This window comes from Triturus cristatus, chromosome 12, assembly GCF_964204655.1.
Source record: "Triturus cristatus chromosome 12, aTriCri1.1, whole genome shotgun sequence".
In the NCBI taxonomy this organism is placed as follows: domain Eukaryota; kingdom Metazoa; phylum Chordata; class Amphibia; order Caudata; family Salamandridae; genus Triturus; species Triturus cristatus.
The window spans coordinates 70,387,182-70,395,789 of record NC_140595.1 but is presented as its reverse complement, the minus strand read 5'-3'; positions in this window follow the sequence as shown (position 1 = coordinate 70,395,789).

Below are 8,608 nucleotides of genomic sequence, written 5' to 3'. Positions count from 1 at the left end.
GGTCCATAGGCCTAAGATCTTTAGTAATTTCAGCCTCTGACCCATTTTTGGCTCCTACTGTCCCCTCCTCCATCCCTTGTCGAGTGTTCACCGGTAACTGCCCCCTGTCTTGATCTAGCAGCCTACTTATTCTCCCTTCCAATCTATTAAATTCTTCCATTACCGGCCCCAGGTCTTGGAGTAGGAGCTGTTCCATTTTTGTCTCTAGCGCCTTGATAATTCCCTGGAGCCCGTCCTCCCCGCTCCCTTTTTGGCAGTTTTGACACACTATGCTCTCGGCTTTCTTCCTTACTACTGTATTAGGTTTAGTAAGCCCTCTACGGTTAGGTTTAGTGGCAGGACTTATTATATGCGACCCGCAAGTAGCTGAAAGCCCCCTATCCCTGGCGCAATTGATTTCGGGTGGAATGGCTAAGGGGAGAGTAGCTAACGCCAATAAGGACCTTTTAGAGCAGGGGTACTCACAAACTTTCTCTCGGGGGCCAAATTTACAGTGTGGTTTGTGGCAGAGGGCCGCACCGGTGGGGGCGGGGTCAGTGGGGGAGGGGGCGGGGCTAGAGCAAAAAAAAAACTGTGACCATGAGGTTGAACACAGGCCCCTGCAGCAGACGCCTTCGCAATGCAATAGGTCTCGCATTTACGAGAGTTTAAGCTATTGGCACTGTAAACGACAATGCCTTTTATTTCTGTTTTAAAAACTAAAACAAAAATAAAAGGCTTTGTTATTTGCAATGTCAATAGCTCAAACTTGCGTAAATGCGAGACCTATTGCCTTGCAAATGCTTGTTATATCATATCTCCTCCCAAAACCTTCCTCAGCCCATCCCAATTGTGTTTCTCCATCTTCCGCTCTCCTTATCCTCTTCTTTGCCTCTCCTTTCCCCTCTCCCTTTCTCCACCATCTTACCTCTCACGCCACTCTCTTTCTGCTAGCTATGCATTTTCTTCTTCTTTTCATGCCTTAACTGTGTGTTTATGCTTTCCGTGTTTCATGACACTGACCCTTGCCAGGTTCATGTCCATCCTGTGCCCCCAGGATTCAGAGTCCATGCATGTGCAGCTCATCACCCAGAGACAGCTCTTTGAATGCTGCGACCATCTCTGAAGTAACGCAGCTTGGCGAGTTTATCTACTAACGTGTGGACCCCGTGAGACCTTGAAGCGAGGCATGGGGGAGTGAAAAGTATATGTTTATGGTGTAAATCGTGGTAATAGGTGCTTGCTGTCTGAGCCCCGCAATAAGTATAGGGCGGGCCAGGCATGTTCCGGAGCAGAAGTAGTGGGCTTATAAATGCGCATGTGTGTTTGGCCGACAGTCCTAGGCCGGCCAAACACACATGCGCACTTATGTTTCTCCAACCGAGCTGTGTTATACAGCTGTTGGGAGAAAAGCCACAGGCTCCAATTCACTGTCTGAGCAGCAAACGAGGCCGCTAAGACCAATCTTGGTGCTGCTCTCATGCTCTGAGAGCAGCGTCTGGATTGGGTGTGGAGCCTATGCTCCGAGGGCCCATCCCCTTCCAGCCCAAAGAGAGGAGCAGCGAGCCGTCTGTCAGCGGAAGCGAGTGGAGTGGCAGGTATGTTTTTTATTTTTTTACTTTTATATTATTTCTCCCCCCTCCCCATCGCCTGGCCCTTCCCCCCCTGTGACGGCCCTACCACTTTCGATAGGTGGCCGCCGCCACTGCAGTTCACGCCACAAATTGTGTTGTGCCTATCCCTTCGGTAATCTACTGGTACTCTCAGAAGCATCCTTCTTTAATTCAGGGGTGGAGCTTCCATTTGTGCAGCAGGTTCAGCCGCACCAGCTTCAAAGGTCGACGGAACCATGAATATTGCTGTATTTTACAGTTCAAACAGAGAACATAGGGGGCCCACCGCCTTCCTTGCAATAGGGGTCATGATACACTGGCTATGACACTGCTTTAATGACCACAATCTGAGCATTACAGACTCCCTCATCCTAGCGCCCCTCCTCCTTCAGTAGGTAGTGTCACTTTTAGGTACACAGGAATCTGCAGACTGGCAGCACCTGGCAGGGGCTGCATGCACGGGCCTCACAGCCAGGCACAGATCTCAGCGCATTACTTGGGCTGTGTGCACACATCTCAGTCAGGCACAGATATCAGCGCGTTGCTGGGGCTGTGTGCACACATCTCACAGGCAGGCACAGATATCAGAACATTCCTGGGGGTGTGTGCACACATCTCACAGCCAGGCACAGATATCAGCGAATTCCTGGGCTGTGTGCAAACATCTCACAGTCAGGCACAGATATCAGCGCATTCCTGGGGCTTTGTGCACACATCTCACAGTCAGGCACGGATGCCCCCGCATGGCTGGGGCTGCATACACGGGCTTCACAGCCAGGCACAGATTTCACCGCATGGCTGGGCTGCATACACATGCCTCAGAGTCAGGAACATATCTCAGCGCATTGCTGGATGTGTGCACACATCTCACAGCCAGGCACAGATCTCAAAGCATAGGTGGGACTGTGTGCACACAACTCACGGTCAGGCACAGTTCGCAGAATCTGGTAAGGGTGTGTAGTGTACATAAATCTAAGAGTCTGATAGGGACTGGCGACATACATCTCACAGCCAGTCACAGATCTCAGGGCTTGCATGCTGTGTACATAGATTTCACATTTTGGAAGGGGTTGTTTGCACACACCTACAGATCTCACATACTGGCAGAGGCAGCGTGCCCAGATCCCAAAGCCAGGGAGGGGCTGGTGCTCATGTAAGTCTGACAATCGCTGTGTGATAGTCGGTCTCAGATATCACAGCAGTTCTACGGCGCGCTGAGTCAGCTTCCCTGGAATCCAAACCGCCGCCGCGCCCAAGTACTTCACAGGTCTTTTAAAGGCCAAGTCACTTGTTAATGAGGCTTTGTTGAATTTCATCTCTTCTTAGCGCCCCTGCATCTCCCCTCATTCAGCTCATTCAGAGGGGAGATGCAGGGGCGCTAAGAAGAGGTGAAATACAACAAAGCCTCATTAACAAGTGACTTGGCTTTTAAAAGAATCGCCCGCCCGCTCCGCGCTGCTGCAACCGGCGGTGCTTGCACAGGTACGATGTCTGCAAGGTCCGCGGGCCGCCAGGGAAGGCATGCCGGGCCGCTGGCGGCCCGCGGGCTGTACTATGTGTACCCGTGTTTTAGAGCGTGTAACTACTTCCCTACCCGTACTCCGTGCGGGGTCTAGTTCAGTCTCTATTAGTTGGGCACTAGACCCCACACCCCGACCACCCATTTTCACTATTCCATGCATAGTAACCTCCGGACCTTCATCTCTGCTTGAGACTTGCTCTTCTGAGTTTAGACTGGTGTTAGCCAGCCTAAATGGGTTAACTGTCTCAAGGTCCCCATGAGGTATTGTGTTAATAGGTGCTTGTGTGTCAGTGGGGCCGGGCTGTGTAGTGTGTACTAAATTGCCTTGGGCTGGTAGAATTTCTCCTCGAGGCGTGGGGCATGACGCTATTTTGCCCAAAGATGAGCGTTTTCGTGCTATGAGGGAGTCTAGTGACAATCTCTCCTCGGTCAACTGTATCTCGTGCGTGAGCAAGGACTCCGCTCTTGTGATAAAAGCGTCCAGGGTGCCCTTTACCCCTCCCCCCACCCTGGACTGGGTATTTTTAGATTTGACCATAGTCAATCCAAAATACAGAGAGCTGCACAACAATAGCTACCCCTGCTATGAACCCCGCAAACTATGAGGGCTTAGTGGCTTAGAAGTTATAATCCCCGTCAACAGGAACTAGATGTAGGGGAACACTCACATTTGGGTAAACAGCAAGGAAAATACTTTAAGTGTTAATCTTCCCTATTGTATCAGCTTTTCTTTTACAGGGGCTACAAGACAGTCTATAAGTATCCCAAAGTCTAGCCAGTACAACCTGGGGTCACCAATAGGCCCTGGGACCTGAGCACAAAATCAAGAGACGTGGCCCTGCCCGGCCTCCCTCGGCCCCTGACGGCCACAGACGGTCCCACCCTTGTCCCGGGCTTCTCCCGGCGTGCCCCGCGCGCGTCCCGCGGGATGAGGTTCCGCCCACACCTTTATGCTCCTCCTGGCGCCCGTTAGCAGCGTCGGCGGCGTCCTCGTTGATAGCGGGGCTGCTGGGGGATGAAGTCCTGATCTCGCCGTGCAGCGGAGCAAAGCCCGGCCAAAAGGAGGGTCACACAGGGGGGGGGCAGCGGAGCAAAGCCCAGCCAAAGAAAGTTATTTCAAAAAGGTCACCTTTGTCAATAATTGACCACTGTGGGAGAAGTGAGTATGGAGCTCATGCGGCCTACCTCTTGTCTGGCACTGCAAAAGGTCCCAATTATATTGTCTGTGTCACATGTGGGAAATCTCCATTCAAACAAGATCATGTGTTCAATGTAAGTCAATGGCACGTCAATAAATCTATACGACTACCTATGAGCAGAATACCTCATTGGTATATATGGGGTCAACTTCGTCACCAGTGTAATTTGTCCCTCAAAGAACAGGAATCCCCTTGCTGCCAGATAAACAGTAAGGACAGGAGCACATTTTCAGGACAATTCACTGTCTCTATTTCTACTTTTTCCACTTTACCTGCCATTTAAAAAAAGAAAACATAGAAATTAAAAAAACATATATCCATATTGTTTGTACTAACTATAAAATGCTTAACAAACTTAACTTGGAGAAGACGATAGCCTTCCTGGTACTGAGTTGGATTACAAAATACCTCTGGGTATCTTGAGTTAAATGTCTGTGTGTGACTTCCCCCATTGCGGCCTGGCCTAAAGAAATGGATTCACGTGCAAAAACAGAAGAATCAACTTGTGTGTCAAGCGCATGTCCCCATAAACATAAAACATCTGGAGGAAATGGAATGACCTGTGAGATAATATGCTGCGTGTCGTGTATATTACTAATGTACCTGTCCAGTTGTGCTGTACAGTCTGTTATGTTTATTCCTAAACTAAAATCAATAAAAATGTGGTTATCAAAAAATAAAAAATAAAAATTGAGTGTGACTTATTGTTGTGGCTCCAGTCTTCACTGGAACAGCTGGTAGATTTCCTAAGGACTGAAGTAAGGCCTATATATTCCAGCATCATTCAAGCAACAGGTCTGTGTGTCAAACAGCGACCTCAAACAAGGGTCCAAAATATACTTTTCTTGTGCATAGGGCCAAGACCGGCTTTAGCTCTGATGGCGCCCGATGGGAAAATCATTTTTGGCGCCCCCACACCCCATGACCGCGTCCTCGGATTCTGTCAGTACCACCAGGCAAAAGTGCCCCTCATCTCTCCAATCATAAGTTATTGCTAAACACAATGCCATCCACTCAGCTCACCCAGGTCAGCGCCCCTCCACAAGTCAGTGCCCAGTGCGGTCGCACCAGTCGCACTGCCCTAAAGCCGTCCCTGCATAGGGCTCTATGCAACCAGGAGGGACAGCTAATGCTTGATTCCTATTTTGTTACACTGTGTATAGAAAATACAATACTTTAGTTCAAAATATAGAAATACACAGAAGCTTAACCTGAAAGATTGTCTCTCATTACCCACATTTTACCATCTGAATTTATAAAAGAGCTTCAGAGAACAAAATGCTGCCTTCTCTGGACTGGTAACTTGAGCCTAAGTGGGACACAAATATTTTATTAATTGCACAATTTAAATGGCTTTTGGAAATAAGCAGACCTATTTCCTAGGCCTTAAACTTTCATCACACACTCCAATCGAACCAATCCACAAACTGTAACCATGTTAAGGTACAGCAAGGTCTGTGATGTATGTAATATTTTGAAAATATGTAAGGAAAGGCCATGACACGCAATTAAAGTACGTTGAAATAAACAAGTAATATAAAAAATACATACCAGGAAACATGTCATTTCGACGTATATTTCCATCTCAGAGTTGTGGTGCTATTTACAAACCACTCTTCCTTCACCTCGTGATTTAGGATTTCATCAGTCCCGCTCAATGATAATATTGAACCATTATACAAGATTACCCATTATGTATCCCCACCATATACATACCCATACACATAAATATATATTCAGAAATGTATAAGTATAGTATTCACTCCTAGAGGAGGGGCTGCCGAAGCGCTTTTAGCGCAAGGACATTACCTGTAGTGCATGACGTGCCTGCGCTGTGCCCGGGCGATGACCAGGCCAAGAGTGGGCCCGTCTGCGCCCGTCAAAGCACAGAGGAGACTGGGCTGTGCCACCCATCCTGTCCTGGCAATCTCAATCAGTCAATTATCCTTATTTCGCAGTATTTCTACTGCATATAAAGTAAAACAATCTGCAATTAATTACATTAATAAAACAATATTACAATCAGTTTAAAATGCATTAAAAGCAATTGCACCCCTAGAAACCTGGAAATAAATGGTTCCCAAGCTAAGCAAGCTCTCCTCCATTTCATGCAGGAATGAAGCTAACACAAAACATACACGTGGGTCATTATGTTTTTTAAAGAAATAAAGTGCTGGGCGACATTGGCTACAATTATATAGACGCAAAAGAGGCAGGAAGTACCTCCACCTTTGTTCTTAATAAAACCAACAAAAGAAGATTAAATGAAGATTAGACTGCTCAGAAATACCATTACAAGGACATGCTGTTAAATCACTAAGCGAATACCTCTTTGGTGGGACATCCATCATCAGGGGGATTAGATTAAGTCAGAACCTCACCAAGATGAATCTACGTTGTAAATTATCCACCCTGTCTAAATACGAATAGTCCCCCTCCATAGTGGGTGGAGTCATTTGATATAACCTTACAGAAGATTTAAAATAGTTTTCTTCTTTTCTCTCATATTCTGCCTTTAATGCAAAAATTGCCTTTTAATCTCATTTTAGGGAATTTTAAGCAGCAACTAAGGTTAGTATACTACTCGGCCAGACCTAGAGAAGTCAATATGGACTTTACATAGTACAGCCATACAATCCTATGTGCGTTATCCAGAGATAAACAATCTTTTATTATCGTTTGAGTTAGATTGACAGTATCCCTCCTCCGGATCGAGTGCCATAGTAGGATGGGGGCAAGCCTCATACTATCCAACACATATGGTGAACCTACTTCGATATGGCAATTGTAATTCAAACAAGAATGGGGAAGAGCCAATAACCTCTTGAGAAATCCGCCTTTGCAGGGAATCTGTTGCAATCTCATTACCAGTAATAAGGTACGACATCCTTTAATTTTGTGTCCTAAAAATGGGGAAGAGGATCTAAACCCTTCCGAGTGGAAGGGTTTAGATCAACAGCTTCCATCGCTAATTATTTGAACTTTGTCATGGGCATGTTAACTTCAGAAATTGTGTCAGTTGAAGAAAGAATCGTGAAGCCCAGCGTCAAACACATCCTCCACCATTAGAAGCTAGTCATAATTGATAATTCCGTTAGATATATTCATACACTTGTCTAAAACCCTGATTCAGTTATAAATCCAGCTAATTAAGACAGAACTTCCATTTACAAGAGAACTCATTGATCTTGCTAGGCTCAAATGATACCCATGATATAGAAATTGAAGCTGGGATAGTCCGGCGACCTATTTACTCCACCTCCGAATAAGAAAAGGAGGAAAGGAAATGAGAATAAGACCCTTTGAAGCCCTGCAAGAGTGCCCAATTCATGCTATGACTGCCACCTCACTAAGAAATCTAAACAGGAGAATTGAAGGGAGAGCTAAGGGCCTCATTGACAATAAAGCTATCTGTCTGGGATTTTAAAGGATATTCATAAACAAGAACTGAATCATGTTCTGATTTTTTATTGAAGGTTGAACAAATGCTTATCAATTTTTGTTAAAGAATTGATTGCAAAATAACAGGTATGGATGGAGATATATTGGCCAGGGGACACACGTCTGCTTTAAATAACAAAGAGGGCTATAGCTGAATCGATCATGGGGAAACGTCTTCATCTTTATCAATGCCTATCACCCAAGTTTTAAACCAAGATAATGAATCTCCCTATTTGGGTGCAGAAAATCATACCTGTACAATTTCAGCTGGTCAGTGTAAACAACAGTCTGGTACTGTTTCAGGGGAACATCAATACCCTATTGTATGAATACAATACTTTTACCTAATATATATATATATATTTAGCAGATTTCTGATAATGAAGCACAAAGATATGCCTAAAATGGGAAATAGTTTACTCCCCATCTTATTGTATGCTGATGATGCTGTTCTTATCTCTAGAACGGCAAATAGTCTACAAATTTTTCAGGATTCTTTTTTTTATGGAGGACCCGGACTTGAAGGCAGGGCCGGCTTTAGTGCTGGTGGCACCTGATGCAACAAACATTTTTGGGTGCCCCGCCCTTCCCATTACCTCCTTCTCGGATTCGCGCACTACCACCCTGCAAAAATGCCCGTGCCCCTCGTCTATCCATAGCCTCTCTCTCACATACATTTAATTTGTTATAAAGCACTGGTGAAGGCTGGCTTTATCAATCCACTCAGCTGTCCACTTTAAATACAGATCTGTTCTTTGCAGCAGGCATATTAACCCTCTGCGCTACTATATGCCGAGTCAAAACTGTCACTAGACAAAACTCAAAACTCTCTCTAGCAGGAACATTAACCACAC